Source organism: Notolepis coatsorum, assembly GCF_963971535.1.
Source record: "Notolepis coatsorum genome assembly, chromosome: 7".
In the NCBI taxonomy this organism is placed as follows: domain Eukaryota; kingdom Metazoa; phylum Chordata; class Actinopteri; order Aulopiformes; family Paralepididae; genus Notolepis; species Notolepis coatsorum.
In genome coordinates, this window is record NC_140171.1 from 77,241,765 (window position 1) to 77,266,849 (window position 25,085).

The window sequence follows — 25,085 nt, forward strand, 5'->3', positions numbered from 1 at the left end:
AGTTTGTTGTGGAATTTCCTATAGAATTCAACACCAAACCCATTGGGCCTGGAGCTTTGTTGGTCTGCATTGTCAAAATTGAACGTACTATCTCCTCAGTAGAGAGAGGTGCATCCAGGTCCAATACAGAGGCAGGGTCTATCTTTGGGGCTTCAAGCCCATCCATGAAAGCAGTCATTTTAAAGGTATCTGAAGGAAATTCTGATTTATAAAGAGAGGAGTAGTATGATTTAAAAACTTTATTAATGTGAACAGGGTCAGAGGTTAGGTTTCCAGAGGGGTCTTTAATTTGAGGGATTGAGCAGGAAGCTGCATTCCTTTTGAGTTGATGGGCGAGTAAACGTCCTGATTTGTCTCCATGTTCATAGTATGTGCTGCTCCGCATCACAAGTTGAAATAAGGTCAAATTCCGCCTGTAAGTCCAATCGCTGTTTAAAAAGTTCGGGGGAAGGGTTTGAAGAATAGTTATGGTCTATTTGAAGTATCGTAGATGTGAGCTCTTGGAGCTTAGCTTTGTGTACTTTGTTCGAGGGAAGTAGTGAACTATCTATAAAAAAATTATCAATTCTAGAATAAGAGTGGTGTACTTGGGAGAAGAAGGAAAATTCTTTGGCTGTAGGGTTGCGGAATCTCCAAGGATCTATGAGACCATGTTGTGACATAAATTCTGAGAATGCTTTAGACATATTCGTTTTAAGAGAGAGGTTGCGTGAGCTGGAGCGATCCAAAGCAGGGTTAATTGAACAGTTCAAATCTCCTCCAAAAATGGGAAGATGGGAATTTAAAAAAGGGAGACAAAATTACATTTTTAAACGAAATAAATAAAACGTCTTTGCTACTAAATAATCGCAGCGGCCCATACCTATATTACTACCTACTATGCTAACTAATATGTCTTTACTACTGCACTCAAGACTTTAGCACTCAAGTTCAACACTGTTTGACGAACATTGTTACATAGCTGAAAGAGTTGTACCCTTCCTGCTGACCTGTACAGAACCTGTAAATCGATTTGGATTGATTGATTGATTGAAAATTGTATTAACAGATTGCAGAATGGGTACAAAACAGTACAGCTCAATACACACTCAATAACATACAGGTAGACAGTACTGTTACATTTAGACATTTATGACATACCAGAGTACAAAAATTGTCTAAAAAGATATACATTTGAGGGGGAAGAAACTGTACTTTGGAGGAGGTGGGGGGGGAGGGGCGAGGGGGTTGGGTAGGTGGGGCGGGGGGGGAAACTGTAGGTGGGGTGGGGGGGGGGACTGTACATTGGAGGTGGTTGGGTGGGTGGGATGGGGGGGGGGGGGTGGGTAGGCGGGTGGGGGGTAACTGTACATTGGAGGGGGTTGGGCTTGGACATTTACAGTGGCCAGTTTCGAATTGCAGTCTCCCATAGGTGCTCCTTGAGAGTGGTTTTGAAAGTGGGTAGTGATTCGCATTCTTTTACAGCTGTGGGTAGGGCGTTCCACATTGATGTGGCATAATTGTGAAACGTGTTTAGTCCCTTGTTTGAGCCGAATCTGGTTTTGACATGATTTGTGGAGCTCCCTCTGGTGTTGTGGTCGTGGTATTCACTGACCTTTGGGAAGTATTTTGACATGTACATGGGTACCTGAGTGGTGTAGTGTATCTTGTAGACCAGGCCCATTGCAAGTTGCTGTACTCTGTCGTCTACTCTAAGCCATCCTAGGTTGTCAAAGTGGGCAGGGGTGAGGTGGGTTCTAGGAGTAAGGTCAAGCAGTAGTCTGACCAGTTTGTTTTGTGATGTTTGTAATTTTTGAGGTGCTTTGGTACCATGAAGTGCAAGCATAGTCATAGTACCCTTGAATGAGTGCTCCTGCCAGAGTCTTCAGGGTATTCTTGTTTACCAGAGAGGAGATCCGGTACAAGAATCTAGTTCGTTGGTTGACATATATATATATATTTTTTTTTTTTTTCATATTTAAAGTTTTTATTTTTCACAAGCAAGACAAATCATACATGACAAGACAAACTAAGTAAAAAAAATGATAATAATAACAACAAGGGGGTGAGGGGGGGGGGGTTGCAGAGTGTTACAAAGGTTGAGTACACAAATATATTCCAGATAGTGATCTAATAAAGTTCGTTGGTTGACATTTTTTGATTACATTTGATGCCATTTTGTCACACGAAAGATTTTCCTCTAGGATGGAACCCAGGTATGTAATTTCATCTTTCCTTGTTAAGATTACATTTAGCTAAATTACTAAATGTAAATGTAAAAGACTAGCGTAACCGTAGCTATAGAAACCCTGTGTTTTCTTCTATTTTTCGCCAGTCAGGAAAAGGTTGTAGCATATTTGCAATGGTTGGTGTGTACAAAGAAAAAGTGCACACTACCCCTAGCAAGACTCCAACAGCGCTCACTCCAAAGAGCTTCTACACCTATATTGAAAGTTCCTCGAGACAAACCGATGTTAGTGGAAAATCCATTTACACACGCATGCATTGGTAATGAATAAACAACACTATTTACTGATTCTTTAACTTAGAACTATGCTTCAAATATATTGATTAGGGTACTTTAAAAGACATCCCCAAAATACCTCTTCAAACCCCCCTTTGTACTCTACCTCACTTAGGACTGTCCAGGCCACGTCAATACTTTCCCCAAGGCACTTGTCCTTCCGCATTCTGTTTACGCGGCCTGATTGGCCACTGCCGCTTCTCTCAGCGCCCAATCGCGTTAGCCCTACTATCGCCTAACTACTCACTCAATATACTAAAACTAACTATCACTCAACTCACTATCACTCAACTAGACTAAATATAGCCTATAGAACAGATTTGTACAGCCTAACGTTAATATAGAGAGATGAAAACAATACGTTATTTATATATTGATGTGATGTATAGAGAGATGAAAACAATACGAGGAAATGGGCGAGGACTATTGATGTGAGAGATGAAAACAATACGTTATTTATATATTGATGTGATGTCGATTGATATGAATAGCGTGTTACATTCATATAGAGAGATGAAAACAATACGAGGAAATGGGCTACGTTAATATAGAGAGATGAAAACAATACAAGGAAATGGGCGAGGACTATTGATGTGAGAGATGAAATTGATGTGATGTCGATTGATATGAATAGCGAGTTAAGACGTCATTCCTAGCCATGCTCATTCTGCCGAAGACGCCGTAACTCGTCTTTGATGTCAATATTTCAAAAATCTGTGAGCGAAATCATATTTCCCCTCCGGAGCCCTGAGACACACTGCAAAGCTCCACTCAACTCTCTAGCGGTTCAAAAGCGCCATCTTGTGGCCGATCGGCAGATCGCCAACCGGAAAATGAGCCTTTGAACCGTTAGTGCTCATCCATATGTGGTCCGGGCACTCGCTATCGTTAGAGAGACTCCATCTTGATACAGTGAACATCGATCGGTGCAAATAACTCAAAAAAACAACATGATTTGGACGTGTCATGGGAATTATTAAAGGACAAACGATGAGCCGCTTACATTAATCATTCTGAGTCATTATTAATAATAATAGAAAGGTTTATTTAATAAAGACAGTTCAATGACAGCGTGGCCACGCTGCCAGACCAGTCACCCCCCCAGAGGCAGACATGTTAACCCACTAGCGTCTGACAGGGGACTGGCCTAGAGGCCTGGTCAGACATACAATTGAATACATGAAATTACGTAGCAGAAAACAAAATGGCTGGTTAGAGAAATTAATAATACGACTATGTTATGGCTAAGCCTGGAAGGAAAAACAGCTCCATCTTACAGTTCCCATGACCTTGGGTTATAGCTCTATGGCTGGTAGGAACAGCAACTTCGTTACGACTGAGAGAATGATAGAGTATCTTAAAGAGACATACACACATTAACCAGTAAATCTGGTTGGACTGAAACTCTAGCTGTATGACATGATAAAATAACAGAGACTCATAATGACATGATAATATATTCCACGACAGTTCCCTCCTCTTGAAAATTATTAATCACAATCATTTATCATTTCATAAAGATAACAAAAAATATTATCATTCAAACACAGATTATAATAACCCAGCAAAAACTATTTTTATTATCTAAAAAACAAAAGGTCCTCTGCATAGACCCCGTGTCACGTGCAAAAGAGAAGTTGTCATAACAGCAGCCATCATTAGCGTCTCTTTGCAAATGCCCAGACGGATGGTCGGAGGACTCAAGGGTACAGTGTCCAGTCTCTGGTTTTGTCAAGGCCATACTTCTCCCACCACCAAGCTGAAAAATTGAAATCACAAAAGAAAACACAGGGCAGTACCTTGCAAGATAGACTGCGCTCACGAAATATAACATAGCGAAAACAGAATACACGTGACTGCATTCTCCGGGAGATAGCCAAAACAAAACAAAAACAATCTGCAGACTCCTCACAAAGAATGAAAAAATAACTGGTTACTATTATAATGCACAACATATTACAAAATCTCCACCTGAATCAAAGAAAGTTCATTACATCATTACCTAACATCTTTTAGGACGATACTGTAATATCTGCATGTATTGTGGTTCAAACCTAAGCATTGTGGGTAAAACTTGCCTCATCCCGGAAACGGTCTCTTCTCCCTCCCCCGGTCGCTGGTCCAAGCACCCCCCTCTGCAGTCCATGTATGCCGTGGCTCGGTCAAGGAGCCTGTCCGGTGAATGGCTTAGACCTGCTGGAAACTGTCTCTAAGATCTTTATCTCAGGACCACTGATCCTATCAGACTGGAGTCAGCTGTCGGTTGATGGTCTTAGCGCCCCATCGTTCACTAGCCGATAGGCCCTCTGCCTCCTAGTTCTGGAGCAGATTGGGACAGCTTACTTTCACAGAAACCAGCTGTAGTCGGTCCCCCCACTCAGGCCCTTGGTTGTGGCCCTGATGGAATAGGCCTGCTAGAAACTGTCTCAGTGTCCATGCTCGGCTGATGGTCACGGAGTACTGTCCATGTGTCACCGCTGTAACTGCAGAAGCCTGGTACAGACAGTGGTCCTCTGCGCGTCCTCCTCTTGGTCAGAGATGGGTGCCCGACCGCAAGGAGAGTGAAGAGACCGTTCAGCAAGACCCCACCACAGAAAAAAGAAAGAAGGAAAAAAACCCATCAGTACATAGCTCAAATACAACTGAGGTTTTTGACCTAGGCTTTCTGATACTTATTGTTATGGGAGATTTATAATATAATATGAGCAATAACTTGTAATGTTATCAGTACATGGCTCAATCACAACTGAACACCATCACGTGCACTCCTGTGACATACGAATAAGATTAAAGAGAGAGAAAGAAAATAAAGAATTAATAATAAAAAAACTGTATTCTGAAGCTGGACGAAGGTCATTCAATCACACTGTCACTCAGGGGTGACATGTTGTAGTTCTCACCTCCTTACCAGAGGACAGGTCTAAGACTGAACTGAACTTAAAGGGGAGACACTGCAGGTGAACTAATATATATCACACTGAAACTTCCCCAGTTCACTACTTACATTAAGACACTACTTTTTTTTTTTTTTTATCACAATTGTATGTTCAAACATGCACATGAGGCCTGCTCTACTTAAATATGCACTAATTTGCATATAATTCCAGGACAGAAATCTGAACATTGGATAAAGCCATTTTCAAAATTATAGCTCCATTTTGTCGACATATTAGAGCCAAAGGGGATTTTGGATATCTCTTTTTATCACTCCATAAATCAGAATATACTCCATTCAGTCATTGTTATGGCAAAATTCCATACTATGCCAAATCAGATATGAATAGAATCTGGACAAACCAAATAAACAAAAAATAAAAACCCACTCTCGCTGGCAGTGTGCTAAACATCCTGCCTCTGAACCACTCCTTCTATCGCCCTTTGCTAAGCCAACACATTTCGATCACCGTGTGTATTGAGCCCCACTGTACTGACTCCCCAATAAATCTACTTTAATATTGACTGGTTGAGTGGTGCAATAAATATGACAGGATCTCAGCTAGTGGGGTTCTCTACCTAGGCATAAGTGACCATTGCCCCACAGTTTTAAGGAGGAATTTTAAATCAAATGTATTGTTCTGCGGGCAAGGCTGACTACTATGGCTGCTTTACAAGGAAAACAAAACGGATCTATGAGCAATAACTTGTTCTGAGGCCAAAGTTTGAAATAAGGAATGGAAGATAGTTTTAATTCCTCACACTGATCAATTGATAAGGAATGCGCAGTTGGTAATCAGACCATGTAAACAAATGTCCGATCACCAAGTGAGAGCGATCTTTCGTTCGGCAAGACAGTTAATACACACATATGACGTGGAAGGAGCTGGAACATCACCCTGAGGATTGGCTGAAATTACTATTATGGCTGCTCTACAAGGAAAACAGAACGGATCCCATAACAATGTCACTTATGGCCTTATAGCAAGGATCAACATAGATCATAACCAAATTGTTTTGACTGGCTAATGTGTGCCTCTCTTAAAGAGAAACGCACATACTACGCTGATACCTGATGACAGCGCCCTCTCATACAATACCAAAATCTTTAAAGAGGACTGTTGTTCATCGTGCCATCAATCATTGGAATAACTGCCCACTGAACATAAGTAAATTGAATAGTAAAGTGTCTTTCAAATACCACCTAAGAATGCACTACTTAAATATGTGAGCTGATGTTGATAATGATGTCTGCCCCCCCATTATACCTGTCTCTCCCCCCAATATATATATATATATATATACACATAACATATATATATACATATATATATATACAGTGGCTTCCCCTCGCCACAATGTATAGCAAAATAAAGCGCTTTGACCCTTTTAACCTCCTTCCAGTTAAGAGTACCCTCCTCCCGTTCGGATGCACTCCTTCCCCTACTTAGATGCACCTCTCCCCGTAAGGTTTAGGCAGTCCGCTACGACGCAACAACCAGCTCCTTTCTCAGGACTGCCTTGTCCGACGTCGGCCCCTCTCCCCCAACAGAGATGCAGGTCTCCACTTCCGGCGGTAAGGTCTCCTCTCATGAACGGAAGCAGTCCCCTTATTTTACCTTCAGGTGCACTATTGGAATGGAGACTTCAGCTCAGGCGACAGCTAATGGGGATCCTTTTCAACAATAAACCCGCCTTCTGGTTGTCATGCGACGTGTTGTCATGACAACTGCGTTTAACCTTTACACACACTTCAAAACGTTTCTCTACTGTTGCATTAAAGAGGTCACCCCTCTCCCTCGCTCTGGGCCTCCAGTACACTCTAATCTCAGATGTTCTAATGAGGAATGTCAACAAACATTCTCTCGCTGGCAGTGTGGCAATATGACTTGCTGCACAGGATAAACTAGGGATGGGCAAAAATAATCCAGATCGATTGATCACATGATGTACTCGAGTACTCGTGGAGGAAAACGCTGTACAAAATAAACTTATTTTCCGGTGTTTTAGACTTTTATTTTGAAGCCCACCGCTCCGTCTTTTCCGGTGTTCTAGACTTTTATTATGAAGCCCACCGACCGGACCGGAAGTATTGTTGTGTGATTATCACGACAGCCGCTCTGTATTCCCTTGTAAACGATAACGAACCAGAGCCGCGTTGGGAACCCTGTTGGTAAAAGCAATGACGCCTGCCGCGGACGTCAAGTTGATAAAGTTCCTATAATAACTTTACGAAACGTGTGAAGACATTTTGATCGACTTCTTTTTTTTTAGTTCATGTTATTAGATTAAGCACTTATTGTATACACATGAAGCACTAGATAGACTATTTGTTTAGTTCAATAGTTGTTCTTAAAGAAACATTCCCATCAGGCACCTCGCGGAACCCCTGTGTGCCCCGTGGTGTGCAGGCAATCTACCCGTTATGTCAGTCCTTTGACCACCCGCTTATTGTAAACAATCATGCATGCACTTGTTTTAACGTTGTTCTGTGTCGTTAGCCACGCTATATGTTGTATTCATTTTGTTAGCTATTTAGCCAATGTTGTCATCACTGAACGAACACCACCAAAACGTTACTGATCTCTAATCCTCATTTAGCAGCCCAATTTCTCCGGCAGTAGCTATGTATTGATCACAGACACAAGTGTCAATCTATGTAAATATTGATGAGTATTTTGGTGGCTGATACAATAACAAGATACTAACTGACGTAAATGCACCCATGGCAATGTCAACACACACAAACGATGCAGATAAACACAAACGATGCAGATAAACACAAACGATGCAGATAAAATAGCGAATTGTTTATCCCCTATCACAGCGTGCGTGCATGTAAACGTGTGTGTGTGTGTGCCTACACAGACAGAGGAAAATATTTCTATGTAATATAACAGCGTGCACAGCCTGTGCTACCGTATGCACTTGTTTCTATTCTATCCTGTATTTAATAAAAATAATTACCCATATTTGTGCCTTTATGGCTGCTCTCTTTTTTTTTTTTTTTATGTTGATTCAAAACAGGGTATATATTGAAATGTATTTAAATCCCAGTCTCAAAGGTATACCTAAACCCTATACACTTTATGATAACTCTGGAGCTACTAATACAAATTTCAGAAGGCCCATTGTCAGTGATTTGTTCACATGGCCTTAATATATTGCTGTACCTGTATCTCCATCGATCTGTGTGCGTGCATGTGAGTGTGCGCTATACTTTGCCTGAGCTCAGGTCGATGTCTCCCCGCCGTGCGTCCAGCCAATGCGCTGTGGGCCCGTCCCGTCCTGCACCTCCGCACGCCATTGTGCTTTTTTCCCCTCGAACACCTCCTTATAGGCTCTATAGGTCTTTACACCAATGCCCGGCGCACCGGAGTTGATGGTCGCCGGCGAGACCAGCGGATAGGAGACGGGACGGCCGGTGACGGTGACGCACACGGAAAGACACCGAGCCCAAAATCCAGCCCCGGGCACACCGTGGGAGAAAAGACAGAAAAACAGATTCTTAGCTTCTCCCGTCATGACCCCACAGGCCCCCCTTTCTGGCCCCTCTAAACAAACAGAAAATAAAAACCCACAATATGTGGCAGACAAATCGTTTCCTCTGAACACTTTCGAGAAAAAAGCTCTGTGGAGTAGCGTATCACGCCTAATTATCGGATACAATGCCCCTATCTTATTTCTTTTCAGAAAAAACTGCAGTATGACCAGATAAGACAGTGGAAAACTAATCACACGACCCCCTGACCCCCTATCTTTTGGCATCCCACGCACGGTCCAACTTCCCGCCTCCTTGTTAGGAAAACAACCAAAAAACCCAGAATCAGTGCCTAAAACCCTTTCCACTATACTCCACAGTACATTCTGCACACGCCTACAATATCGATACAAATGTAATTCACGCCTAATTATCGGAACATACCTCTTAATTTAAAGTGTCCAGAGGAAAACCATAAAAAAGGTACCCAAAAAAAACAATACTATGTACAAATTATGTAGCCCCCAAAAATTGGTTCCTCCTGAGCACTCGGAGACAAAAAGCTCTGTAAACAGCGTACAGCCAGAACATACCCCTTAAATCCCAGTACTCAAGGAAACACAGGGGGGTTACACACATTATCCTATATTCAATACCCCACTCGCATAAGTACTTTATAGATAGAAACAAAAACCGCTTTTAAACAGAATGGCTACTTTATACATAACCGCTTTTAAACAGAATGGCCACTTTATAAATAACCGCTTCTAAACAGAATGGCTACTTTATACATAACCGCTTTTAAACAGGATGGCCACTTTATAAATAACCGCTTTTAAACAGAATGGCTACTTTATACATAACCGCTTTTAAACAGAATGGCCTCTTTATAAATAACCGCTTTTAAACAGAATGGCTACTTTATAAATAACCCCTTTTAAACAGGATGCCCAGCTCACCGAATATCTCCCCCACGCTCCCATGGATTCTAGCCGTAGTTGGCAGCCAAACGGACGCTAGCAAGCGGTTCCTCACTCCCTTCCCATCATGTGCGGGGGAGTATTGAGGAGAAGAAAGCGCTTTCCCTGAAGCCCAAGACTTCAACCTGCCCGCATAGCGCCTCGGCTCGCGGCCAACTCGACCCCCATCGCTCTAAAATATATATTAACCTAATTAAAAAAATACCCCATAATTCTTCTCGTCGTCAACATATTTTATTATACTCGTGGTAGGCCCCCCGCACCCCGTCTATAAGGCACGAGCCTAATCCCTGCCTAATACATTCGGGACGTACCAAGATTGAGAAACTATAGAAAAAACCATTGCCAGTCTACCAAGCACAGTAATACACCAATACAATGAAAAAAAATAACCACTGCAGAGCACATAGTAATATACATTTAAAAAAATAGCTCTGACCGGCACCATGTTCTAATTTAGACCTCTAATTATAAATTTAAAAACAAAAAATGTTTTAAACAGAAATCAGAATGTCAACAGCTCACCGAGTGTTCCTTATCACGCGTCCCCAAGGTTCATGCCGGAGGTGACAGCCAAGCGGACGGCGCAGCTGGTTCTCTCCCCTCGGTGTCTCGCACGGAGGAGCCTCGAGACAGCGCTCCCCCGGAATTCCAGGATTCACCCTTTCTGCAGAGTCCGTTTGGCGGCCGACCTCGACACCCATCGGTTAAAAAAAACATCTCGTCGCCATCTGTCATGGGAATTATTAAAGGACAAACGATGAGCCGCTTACATTAATCATTCTGAGTCATTATTAATAATAATAGAAAGGTTTATTTAATAAAGACAGTTCAATGACAGCGTGGCCACGCTGCCAGACCAGTCACCCCCCCAGAGGCAGACATGTTAACCCACTAGCGTCTGACAGGGGACTGGCCTAGAGGCCTGGTCAGACATACAATTGAATACATGAAATTACGTAGCAGAAAACAAAATGGCTGGTTAGAGAAATTAATAATACGACTATGTTATGGCTAAGCCTGGAAGGAAAAACAGCTCCATCTTACAGTTCCCATGACCTTGGGTTATAGCTCTATGGCTGGTAGGAACAGCAACTTCGTTACGACTGAGAGAATGATAGAGTATCTTAAAGAGACATACACACATTAACCAGTAAATCTGGTTGGACTGAAACTCTAGCTGTATGACATGATAAAATAACAGAGACTCATAATGACATGATAATATATTCCACGACAGACGTATATACTATTATACAACCTGGAAATGGATCGGGCATTTCTCCATCCCATAATAGAAAAAATTCTGTTCCACGCTCATCTGCCAGCGGCGCGAGGAAGCCACGGTAAGATTCAGCATTATATTCTAACGTGTTCCATATAAACTGCTATGATGAACATATGACCCACTCTGGATGAATCATCTAACGCTGCCCACGGAATTATAAACGATCCCCCGCCCATCCGGTCATCATCAGATGGCACGTAGTAACTTCTAGAACCACGTCCAGTTGACATTTTTTATCTCGCACAGATTCCTACCAAACTGTATTTGATCATCAATATAATGCATTTAGGGCTATAAATCACGTTCTGAAGAAAGCTGCAGAAAACGATAAAAACATACTTATACTTTAGACCATATTTTAGTATGAATTTGTGAATGAAAAAGTTTAACGTTGCTACACCCTGAACAATACATATAGGACATTGAATGGGCCATAATAATGGCAATTTAGCAATATAATTAAAAAAGTTATAGCCCTGCAAAGAAGGGGAACTTCTCCATAGACAAATAGAGATGGCGAGGGATGGTAAATTATGAATTTAACCCATGGCGATCAAAGTGTTAATATAGAGAGATGAAAACAATATGAGGAAATGGGCGAGGACTATTGATGTGAGAGATGAAAACAATACGTTATTTATATATTGATGTGATGTCGATTGATATGAATAGCGCTTTACGTTAATATAGAGAGATGAAAACAATACGAGGAAATGGGCTATGTTAATATAGAGAGATGAAAACAATACGAGGAAATGGGCGAGGACTATTGATGTGAGAGATGAAAACAATACGTTATTTATATATTGATGTGATGTCGATTGATATGAATAGCGCTTTACGTTAATATAGAGAGATGAAAACAATACAAGGAAATGGGCTACGTTAATATAGAGAGATGAAAACAATACAAGGAAATGGGCGAGGACTATTGATGTGAGAGATGAAATTGATGTGATGTCGATTGATATGAATAGCGCGTTAAACAATACGAGGAAATGGGCGAGGACTTGGGCTGTGGAACTGAAAGCTAGGCGCAACGCGATTGGGCGCTGAGAGAAGCGGCAGTGGCCAATCAGGCCGTGTAAACCGAACGCGGAAGGACAACTGCCTTGGGGAAAGTATTCACGCGTCCAGGCCTCCGCTCTATATAAAAATGCTTTATACTCTTCCAGTTCAACTTTTTAAATGTCTTTCTGTTACCTTATTTCACTGTAGACTCTTTCAGTATACAAACCAACAATGGCAAATGAAATAGACCGGGGAAGCAATAGGTTGCTTTTTTTTTTTTACTTGGATGGGACATGGATCAGACCACCTGTAGCTGATACTAGTGACCCATCACATTTCACTAGTATCGGCCCTATACTGATACCAGGTATAGGATTGATGCATCCCTAGTTGGAATCCTACATGTATAGGGACCTATAGGGTTTGACTTGATACAATACACTGCAACTTAATAAGGATATACCTGGAAAAAAGGCAAGGTCCTGTCGTATCTTGATTTAGATACAATGTTCTATGTACTAGCGTTGTTCTGATCCCAAACCTATAGTCTTCTTAAAAACGGGTTGTCCAGACAAGCGCTCCTGGTTTTCTCTTGCAAGTTTATTAACCAAATCATACAATAACGGCTTCTTAATAACTTCTTGCAGTTGATCAAAAACACTGAATGGTTACAATAACTCAAGATTTGCATTGGATCTCCAGACTACTGTTACAAGAATGTTTCTTGGTATTTGTCAATACCTTCGTCCGTGATCTCTGTCTCTGTATAGCGGTGTGGATATGAAGCGTGGTTGAGGCTTTGTTCAAAATCTTCTTCTGCAATCTCAATCATCTCCTTCATTCATCTTCATTCATCTGCCCCTCAGTGGCCTGCTGGCCTCACAGTTCTGGGGCCTCAGTTATAAAGGCCCAGATAGCAGGGTGATGACATCACAGAAAGTGACATCACAACCAGTTTTTCTCCAAACAGCTTATTTTGAATTTGAAATGTAGGCGTGACTTACGGCTCTGCTTAAGACAGTATTTCTTTCCAAATCATTTTAAGGCCTAAATCATTGTTACTATTATAGTTGCCAAACCTGATACATAGATATTAATTAATGTCTTTCAGAGACGCACATGTCAACATAAGTTATTACCAGAATATACCAGATTACAACATAATGCTTAAAAGTGTTTGTTCTCATTTCATGGTATACAAGCACTTTGACTTACTCCAGTTCTTCACCTAGATTTTTTTAAACCAGAGCTTTTCTAAATAATTATCTTAAATGATCCTAAGCTAACCAGTTACTTTGATAGATCTATTAACCTTATACATTGTGAAAATACAATTGACCTTGTTTTCATTACAGACTATATATTCTAATAATACCTTTTAAATTATAACAGTATTTACTTCAGCTTTTACTCTTTTGTTGTAATTAGAAGCCATATGCACACTTTTCTAACTAATCACCTTAAATTATATTAATTCAGTCAGTTATATTGATAGCCAAATCAATTATTTATAAACAATAGATTAGTCCTTTCGTAAATTCACTCCTAGTCTATGTCAAGTTTAATATAAAAATGTTCTCTATATTGACCACCTAAAGTCAATAATAATTGTACTTTAGTTTTGTTCAAATAGAATATGAAAAGCTACATTCTAATATCCAAGTTATAATCATTGCTGTGTGACTTACTCAACTGGTATTGACACAGTGGTTTATCATTGCCATGTTACTTTAAATGCTATCCCTGTGTCCTGGCTGACCCTTTGTTCTTAGCCATCGGGGGTGACTCCCCTCTGTTCTGGATTCGTTTGAAGCTGGGCTAGGTGTCAACAGTAATCAAGACATTCAAATCTGTTTCTATTCTCTTACTTTGGTTGACTAGTAACTAAGTGTTGTGATATCTTCATCCATTGTCACTGTATGTAAATTAATCATGTGTGGCTTGCGAGTTCCTGTGATGACTCCCTTGACTCAGCTGCTCTGTGTGACTGCAGCGATGTCAGGGGTCACAAGTAGATTTCCAATAACCTTCTAAAATATGTATATTTTGTCCAAAAATATACTAGTCCTCAACAGCTTTCCTTAATCGGCGGCACGGTGGTGTAGTGGTTAACACTGTCGCCTCGCAGCTAGAAGGTCCTAGGTTCGATTCCAGCTTGGGGACCAGGTTGCCATGTTACTAGTTAGGAGTTTGCATATTCTCCCCGTGCTCACAACGGTTTCCTCGCCCGATAAGATAAACCCAATGGAAAAACATGCACAACAGATCGCTAGCGCTGTCTGAAGACGGACAGGAGCACTTGGATTGGTCCCTGGGCGCGGTGCATGCTGCAGCCCTTGTCTGCTCCCGGCTTCCCTTGGGGTGAAGGACGACGGGATGGGAGGTGCAGAGAACATTTCGTCAGCGACTCAGTGCATGTGTGTGTGTGTGTGTGTGTTCCTGTGGGTCGCCCATCGCATGTGTGTGTGTTAAATCTGCATGACAAATAAAGACATCTTCTTCTTCTTCTTCTGAATGAATGAATGAAAACTTTATTTAACAGATTGCAGAATGGGTACAATACAGTACGGCTCAATACTTACAATTGTTAGGGGATGCAGACCAGAGAAAGAAGTTTGTCTTGTTTACATCAGGGTCCCCCATTTTCAATTCATAGTGACATTTATGACATACACAACATACATGACATCATGACATTTATGGCATAGGGACATACATGACATACAGGTATATAGTACTGTTACATTTGTGACATATATGATATGCAAATATACAGTACTGTTACCCATAGATCCTGACAGAGAGTATATACATATGATGGGGAGGGAACTGTGCATTAGGAGGGGGTGGGTGGGTCGGAGAGAAATATACATACGGTGGGGAGAGAATATACGGTGGGGAGGAGACTGTACACCCTAATCTAATTCTAATCCCCATTATAATGGGGATTACATTCTAATCCCCAACCGCTCCACACACACCCTTAGGTGCTATAGACTATTTTACTGTTTGTAAACAATGACAACTTTTTGGCATGTGTGCACACAGGTTTCCAGGTAAGCTTCCTGGGCCAAGAACGAGTTGTCTGTCTGCTGGTTATCTGGATGTTACAGATGTGATTAAGTCGTTAGTGTCCTCATGCCAATGAAGCACTAGGACTGTAAGGAATAACAGGGAGTAGGCCAGCAATATTGGATATAACCCAAGAGGTCAGTTCAAATATGGATTGTGGATCTGCCACTTCACAGATGTGGCACACATGTGGATTTACAAGTGGCACATTTGTCTTCCAGTTCACATAGTTCTAATACATGCCATTTGGTGGACACTTTTATCCAGAGTGGCTTGCCTGCATTCTGTGCCAATTGGCTATCAAACCAGAAAACCCAGGAGTGTAGTGCCACAATCTAGTCAGACATCTACATAAATGTCTTCTTCACCATACAGGTTTAGAATAAACTCTAGTGCTACTGGTATGTTAATACTTACAGTACATGCGGTAAGTCATAGCATAGTCGTTGCCTGAATTCCAGTGTCTAGACTACGAATTATGCCCTTGAGACGTTGGTTGAATTTGAAAAGGCTTTGTAGTGACTGTTCAAAATGTTTTGTGTGATTGGGAATCACAGATGGAAATGCATCAGGCAGTGTTTTGTAATTCACCATAGGCAATGGGACTTAGCTCATCATATGTCTTGACAGTATGTTCAAGGGCAGACAGGGCTAAAAAAGAAAATGGCTGATGCTCACAATCCTGAACCAAGTTAGAAGGAACTCGGATAGACATGATCAGATTGATCATGTCAGATTGTGTTTGTAGTATAACTTATTGGTAAGTTGAAGTTTAACCTCTTCCATCCGTGCGGTCCCTCGGCGGACCGCAATTTACATCACGTCATAAATCAATCTCTCCAGACTGTTTGACAAAAGTATTGTTTTATTTTTCAAATGTATTCAAGTATAAACATCATAACCATGTCACAACAGCATTTATAATGTATATTATCATCAATACATTAGTTTACCAATAGGTTAAAGTGTTATTAGATAGATTTTCCTTTTCGTTTTGGTCTTGTTTACTTCGCGAGAGGCGACCATTTTGGAAAAATTTTACGTCGGGAATTGTAGTTTCTTTTGTAGCCATAATGTAGAGGACACCGCAAGCTTTCGAACAGTGTTGGAATTTTTCAGAACGACACTTCCCAAAAGCCTCTATGGGGTTTCAAGCTTCATACTTCTGTATGATTTCTTTTTAATATCTCTTATTATTCGGGATAATAAACCACACAACTTAACGTTATTGACATATATTGAAGCACAGTTTGTTTATCTTCCCTATTTTTAGCATGTAGCAACAATTAGATTTGAAACTAGTTTCAAAATGGTGCCACCCTGATAAAAACAAAAAAAACTACTGAATTTACAGTATATTTCATTATCTGTTCTTATGCACGCCTGGTGATACTAAATCCAAATTGAACTTGGGCATTTGAAAGATAATATATGTATATAAATGTGCGAATTGGCTATAATAAGGTCATTTATAAGCCTGCTATTCTATATTCTATAATAATATTATTTCAAATTGCATTGGTCTGGATGGGAGAATTCAGTACTGTATCTACAAGATCTTCTGTTTAATCATCTTCCCTTTATTCATTTCCTTAGATTTTTAGTACACATGATCTCAAGAAGGTACTGCACGATAATTATTAGCATGGTGTTATTCACTGTCAAAGATGCAAAGAAAAATCATAATTCATATTCTCCTTTGTTTCTTCACAATTTAAGCAAGCCTAGAAATAGACACAATATTTCTGACACTGGGAATATTCCATTTACCTAGGTATGTATTTTAGGCGGATTTTCAGAAAATAGGGCTCCGGGCTTAAGAGGTTAAACAAGCATCTATACATTTGTACACTCTGGTCTCTCTTTGTGTCTTCAAGGAGGGGCCTCCTAGCAGAGAGGCGAGAGTTGCATTGGCATCTGTTTCTATATAAAGCCATTCATTGGAGATGTCCCAAATGATCTCGCTTCGCTAATGGAGTGGACATCTGGACACTATGGTACATGATCCAATGATTGGCTTACACTTAAAGCACCTAGAGTTTGTACTGAACATGGATCATCATAAAACATACTCTAATCCTCAATCAACAACCATTCCACCATGAATTGCAATTGTTTTAATTGATTGTACATACTCTATTATGTTTAGCATTTATCGTATATTTGTTGTATTTTTTATGCATTTATTATGTGTCTATGCTTGATATCATTGGAAATGAGGCCATACCCTCAATTAATTCTCGAGTTAAAATAATAAAATAAAATAAAGATTGAATGAATTAATGAATGAATTTCCAAACCTGCATGGTCTTGTGGTTAATGAACGCACAACCCCAGGTGTTTTCTTCTTCTTTTTCTTCTTCTTCTTCTTTTTCTTCTACCCATTCTCCATGCACCACAGTACATCATAATATAATTATACACCCTGAAACACCACGTCCTTCCCTGCCTCTCATCTACGAGCCATTAAGCAGTTCAGTTCCACCAGGCAGTATGGTGTTTTATACAGTAAAGATATCCTTTTTTTTCTTTCAACGTTTAATCTGTATGAAATTAACAGTAAATTATAGACGACAAGTAACTGCACCGATTCAGTGATCTTTTAAAACGGCCCTTTTAAGTTTTGTGGGTCTTTCACAGGGGCGAATCTTCACAGATGGACTCTGTATCTCTGAGATTATTAAAATACAACCCTTAGGGAGAACAAACTGCAAGTCAAGCAACTACTTTATTAATATCTCCTTAAATTAGGGAGCAGTGGTGCATCCGTATCCTGCGCTTTCCCTTCTGCAGGTTTTACAGACTTGCATTGATACTAGAAGCCCCTCTTAGGTTCATAAACCCAAATGTCCCCTGGCGATTATTAGAGCCACTAACGACAATGCAATTAAGACCTTCGCCTCACGAAGAACAACCGAGTGTGCAGAAAAAGCTAAAGTAAACTGCGTAGGAGTGTTTTTATTTGGCTTAATTCATAGACAGGTCCTTAAGTCTATCTGCCTCACAGGTAAGTTTGAATTTCATTTGGCTTTTGCTCTCGCTGAGCAAAGCATGGAGATGTAGAAATGGGATTAATTAACATATATTTACAAATTATACTATTCAAACTAATTTAGGTTCAGCAAAAGGAATCTCAATTACAAAGGAAACTGAAATGGAAATTTCTGGGCATTAAAATAGATGAGTGTTGTTTTATGAGAGAGTCTTTAGCATCACTGATCTTTTATTAAAGTTATCTATCCTTTGCAGTATTCCGAATGAACAGTGCTTACTGAGGATCACACAACAGAATGTTCCCAAATTATGTATGAATTCATACTGTGCGGCATTCACAGAACAAGGAAAGCAAGTGGGAAACGTTGGGAAAGGTCACTTTCATATTTCTCTTTGGTTTATTGTTTGACCATGATGATGATGATAGATAAACAATAGATAATTATTTTTTTATAAGCATATTTTATCTGTGAAACTTCATTCGAGTCATCTCAAAAGCATCCATTGTAGAATTGTCTGCAGAAGCTTCGATCAATATATGAATTATTTTTGTTTCAATAATTGGGTTTGTATTTAATAATTTACCCAAATGTAATTTCTGCTTATACCAAAATAAATAAATTGTTAAATAAACAATTGTATTAACAGATTTAAGTTATTTATTTTCTACAATATTTTATGCTGAACTCTATATGTTAAGAACTTTGATGTTACAATACAAGAATACTTAACACAAAAATAAGGTAACTCTGATACTAAGATATATAAAAAACATTAAGAAAATAAAAAATAAAAGCTAAATCAGATCAAAGCCAATAAATGGTTGAAATGGCCACTATTGAAGGGGCCTATCAAAGTTTCCCCTTTTGAATGAAAGGCTAAATTATACAGAAAATTCCCTCCACTGTGGGTCATTTGCGGAGCCTTTTATTTTTTATTCATTGGCTCTTGCATGAAATAGCTTTTCTACCATATTTCTCCTTCATCTTTAGTGATCCCAGGCAAGCTCAAAGCTACATAATAACCAGCCTAAGCCTGCTAATTGAGGCACGTTTATGTATAGAAATTAAGTTATCCTTTTGTTAACTGTACTGTATATTAACAGGGCATTTTACACCTCGTCTTTACATCTCATGTAATTGAGACGTATTGTCTACAGTATTAGTCTTTTACACGTACTTGCTATACTTTGTCCTTTTACACATTATATTGTATATTCTCCTAGTAAGAATCCTCATACCTGCCCCACTATAGGCCTTTTTAACAGATGGCAGTTATTTTTCTTCTCCACATTTCTCCTATATTCCTCTTATTATTATTCATATCAGCAATGAATATACATATCATGATTTGATAATGCAATGAGAATCTTTTTTTTTCTAACCACAAAGCAAACCATTTGTTCGCATGGGCCCCATTTTCTTTTCTTTTTTGTTCCTTTGACTCTGTCATACACAATTTATTATTTATCCCCAGTCTTCTGTATTACAAATGGTCTCAGGATTAGGACAAATCAGGGCTTTCCGAACTACCAGGAGGGAAATAAGATTCCTGAACAATGTGTGTCTACAGAGGAATTGGCAGAGGAGTGACAGTGGCCCTGGAGAGAGGCCAAACAATGCGCGCGCGCGTGTGTGTGTGTGTGTGTGTGTGTGTGTGTGTGTGTGTGTGTGTGTGTGTGTGTGTGTGTGTGTGTGTGTGTGTGTGTGTGTGTGTGTGTGTGTGTGTGTGTGTGTGTGTGTGTGTAAATCGCACTGTTCCACTTGAGACAAACACAATTTCATATTAATGAATAATTGAGAAAGTTTAGAACTGGGTTGAGTTAAATGTGTGTGAGTGTTACATGCATCTGTGCCATGATGATAATACCCTGCATGTTTTTCCAGCACTGCGGCCACTGAGCCCACTTTCCTATTTCAGGATTTCAACAGGGTTGATCCTTTTGGGGGGAGGGGTGTCATAAATATGACATTTAATTACACAAGTTTTAATACGTGAAAGGTTGTAATTACATTTTAACCTCATATTTAAATGTCACATTCATGATCAGCGATGATAATCGCTTAAACTGAATATATCACGGGTGAGGTGAAAAATAATGACCGTCCACCACACACAGTATTTCAAATTAATCTCTATAAACATTGCTTGAAATGTTGCCCTGAACCTGTGCTGAGCAGCTCTCCCAGAGATGTAATTACAGTTCTTCTGCATGACGCGCTGCTCTGATGCTTGTTAACCTGGGCCTTGATAACAAGGCCGGGCGCTGGTTTGTGACACGAGAAGAGGAGGAGGAGATAGAGGGGGAGGGGAGCGGAGTGGGGTGTGTGACATGGAGCATAGTCACACTGGAGATGGGGATGCTTCATACAGCCCCCCCCCCCCACACACACACACCTCTACCCCACCACCCATCCATGCTAATGATCCAGGCTCTGCACATAATTAAAGCGCCGGTACCCCTCTCCTGTGTGAGATGCAAGAAGGGGGCGGGGGGAGGGGGGGGGGGGGGGTTCATCCACGTCTCCCAACGTAGCTAGGGGAGGTTTGGAAAACTTCTGAACATCTCCGGTCCATTATGTATAATTTCAAAACACATCCCAAGAAGAAACTTTTCATTTTTAATGACAAAATCATGAATTATTCCATTTATTGTATACACTCCCTCCTTTCAAAGGTAGCTAGTCCATGAAAGGTGAAACTGAATCGTAAGAAGAGTGACTTTTTTGCCATTAAGTGGGACTTACGGTCAGGGACGGACTGGGACTAAAGAATGGTGCTGGACTTTATGACCCGGACCGGCCCTGCACCACAACCAGGCCCATCGACGTGCGTACAAACACACCAGCCCTCAATACCACCACTTATGGATGGATACTCGAGGTCAGTGGGACTCAGACTTGGCCAACTCAGGAGCCACATTGACAAAAAGGGTTGCGAAAAAGCCACATTACAAAAACACCCTGTTCCTCAACCAAACCAACATCAGGTTACTAACAAGCTATGAGAAAGCATGATCATGTTGTAAGATTCTGATCAAACTGGCCAGTATCACGTCTTCGTCTGTTTGGCCCTCCATCCAATTCCTCTGCGTTGTGTACTTTTAATGGTCCTGACGTCTCCGATACTGGTAGATAAGATCCTTATCTCCCCCCGTTAGTGCAATCCATAAACCATAATAATTCAAATCCGTAAGAATTCGACACTTCGACAACGTGAAATACCTTACAAGGAAAAGCGTGGTTTTATTTCTCTAAACAGAAACCTCAGCTCAGATGTTAACAGATTGTATTGTCCTTGAAGAGTCTATTTCGAATGATCTTTCGGTGTGTTCATCTATCGTCCTTTTGCTGTTCAGTCCAATAGTGTTCAGGCCTGTTCGTTAGCCGAACCCTCCTCGTGTTAGCCGAAGCTACTGTAATGATGATGTGGCATTCTCCCTTCCCCCCCCCCTCCGTGGTGGAGGAGGAAGAGTCTCTCCTCTGTGTGATCTCAGTCCTACTCGCTCTTGGTCAGATTCTCGTCTGCCTTACACCCGGAAACACCGTTCGACTTATAGAGGTTCGTCGTCGCAACGACGGCCCCGCCTTCTGGTTGTCATGCGACGTGTTGTCATGACAACTGCGTTTAACCTTTACACACACTTCAAAACGTTTCTCTACTGTTGCATTAAAGAGGTCACCCCTCTCCCTCGCTCTGAGCCTACAGTACACTTGCTCTTATCTGTGTTCTTCCAAGGAATGCAAAACATTGGGCTGGCTGCTAAACATTCTGCAGTGCTGGCTACTGCCTCTTCTTCTATCACCGTTTTCTAAAGCGAACCATGCACATTTCGTTACCACCGTTTTAGCTGTCATCTCTCCCCAATCTATACATCACATACATTGAAAAAGCACCGTTTTCTCTCAATGTACTGCGTTCTGTACCAGTAGGCGACTGATGTGTATGGCAACCTTAACTCTTCTGCCCCCTTAGTGACTATCTTGTGTTTTTTGCCTATATTTTTTTGTGTTTCTGTGTACAACGATGGCTGGGTTGATTATTATGTCATGAAATTGTGTCCGTTTGCTTATTTTCCATATATTCACAGAATTTGAAAAGATTAGATTTTGAAACCCTCTAACACAAAAGTTAACAATATTAGCTTTCAAACCGTCCATAGTGGTTTATTTCTTGCCATGGGGGTTAGGGTTAGGGTTAGGGTTAGGGATAGGGTTACCCAGACAGAAAGATTAGGAGAAGGTAAAATCGCATCCCTGTGCCCGTGCCCACCCCAACACTTGCTCAACAGTCCCCTAACCTAACCCTAACCCCAACCCCAACCCTAACTGTTGTGAAGGGCCAGATTAAACCGAATATATATATTTATTTATATATATATATTTAATTGTATTTGTATATTCTCTAATATTCCCTGATATCCCTTGTATATTCCTTGTACAATATGCATTGAATATCCATTCTAGCCTACTGAACATCCCATAATAGTCTCCATTCTACTATTGGTCGAGACCTTGGTGCCAGGCTGCCATACCCCTCGGACCCAGTTCAAACGTACCGCTCCACATGTACGAACAAGTCCTAGTTCCGCGTAGGAATTTGGCTACTGCACCACTAATGGGACTATTTGTTCATAGTGCGTATATATACTGCGCTACTAAAGTAGGACTTTCTTTTCAGTCCAGTTTCTTACCCTCCAATAGAGTCACAGACGTAAAGCCTCCCCGCGACGCCACGTGTGGGAGTAAGGCCAAGTTCGCCTACCATCGGTATTGAGACATCGTGTATATTAATATTTGAATAGTCATATTTGGCACTATATCGTCGAGTTGGACGTAGTCTATTAAGCTAATAATAGTCTGTTAATATATAGTGCTTCGTGCGGTGAGAATACTACCGTAGTCAGTACCCCATCGTTTCGGGCAGAGAACTGGCTGCTTACCCAGGGTGGTTGACCCTATGTGAAGCTGCACCCGAGGAGCCCCAGAGCCGACGAGCGAGTGGACCTGTATACCGGATTATTCTACCGACAACAGCCCGCCTTCCCAGGCACGGATTATGCTTTGGATACTTTGATTATTCCATGGATAAAGACCCCCGACACTGCCGTGTGTTGGAACCCCCCCCCCTGGAGAGGACGCAAGGTGAGGAGACGCTCTGCAAGACGAGGTCGCTTCACGTCTCTCCCCCGTGGACCGGAGATAGCCGGCCCACAAAGAGTCCACCTGCTTTCATCTGTGGTCCAAGGATCGCCGGCGCATTGAACGGCACTACAGTGGGTTCACCTGGGATACCCTTGGCCGGACGAGGCAGCAGGATTCTACCCCCCCCCCCCCTCCTACTCCTGTCGGCTTACAAGCGACCGGATTAACCCCCTCTAGTGTATCTAGTATAATCATTAAAGTATCATTGCTGTTATTCCTTAACTATTCCAGGTCGTATATTTACCACCTGCGCCTTCAGAGATTGGACATTCTCTATTGATATACCGACGAATACTCCTTGCCATAAAAGTGCATACTATTTCAATTCATAAATGTAATTAAGTGATTAAGTGCTTATTCTACACACCATCGCTGTGTAGAAATAAAGACCTGTTTCTAATTCGTACATTTGTGTTGGATCCGTTTCATCTACGTGAGAGTGTTCATGATAATATATTTATGCCGTGTACTGGGTGGCCGAATATTAAGTACAAAGGTAGTGGTAGTAAGTATCATATCTAGTAATACAGTCAGGGAATTGTACCCCTCAGTTACAATTGGTCCTTCGAGCCGGATGGTAATTAGTGTAATATTAATATAGTGTTATTAATATTGAAATGGCCTATGATGAACACTCCACGAAACGATCCTCCTAACCAACGCCCGCAGCGCGAACGACGGCTCCCTCAGTACTTAGAGGCTTACGCTGTCAGTCAACAACCTAGTCTTCTACTAACAGTAAACGCGGTAAAACTAGAAAGTAAAAGTATGTCTAACCCCAACGCCCAGACTACCCCGACCATAGAGGCCCCTACGGGCTCTAATGTAACTGACCAAGTTCACGGTGGGGACCAGTGGGAACCAGACATGACTTCACACCCCGCCAGTACTGAAGAAGTAGTCCCCGATGAGTCCCGGGAGGAATACAACGCTACCGAGAGAGAACTCGGCACGGAAGAAGACGGGGAGAGCACCGTGGAGATAGAGCTCCAAGGCTCCGCAAGGAGTACCCCGAGGGAAGGCTCCCCTATACAACCGCCTTCTCCAGAGGCAGAGAGGACCCTACAGCAGGCCTTCCTCATCAGCCTGAACGCCGCTGCTGAACGCGACCGACTGCAGATCCAGCAGCGAAGCGAACACGAGCAGATACGTCTAGAAATAAGACGCATTCAGATGGAAGAGAATGTGGCCCGAGAACGAGCCGGTGCTCAACGGGACGCAGCGCGCGACAGACAGCAGTCGCAACTAATAGAACAGCTGATCAGACGGACAACACCCTCTCCCTCCGCCAGAGGCTCCAGGAACTCGTCTAGACACACCTCCAGGGCGGCATCCCCTAGCCGAGTAAACAACCCTGAACTTGACCAACAGACGAGGTCTATACCCCCCACAGACCACCTCCCCCCACCGGTCCAAGCGAGACCTAGCAACCGGGAAGGAGCAGCATATCCTGTGGAGAGGCTAAACCAGAGACTACAAGCACTGGATGACCTAACTGAAGACGAAGAGGAAGAGGAGGAGAACCACGCCCGAAGACAGCACAGTACTCTACCGGACCAGGAGGCCCGGTACAGCCCAGGCTATACTCCCGCGGAGCTGCGCTACAGACCCCCGACTC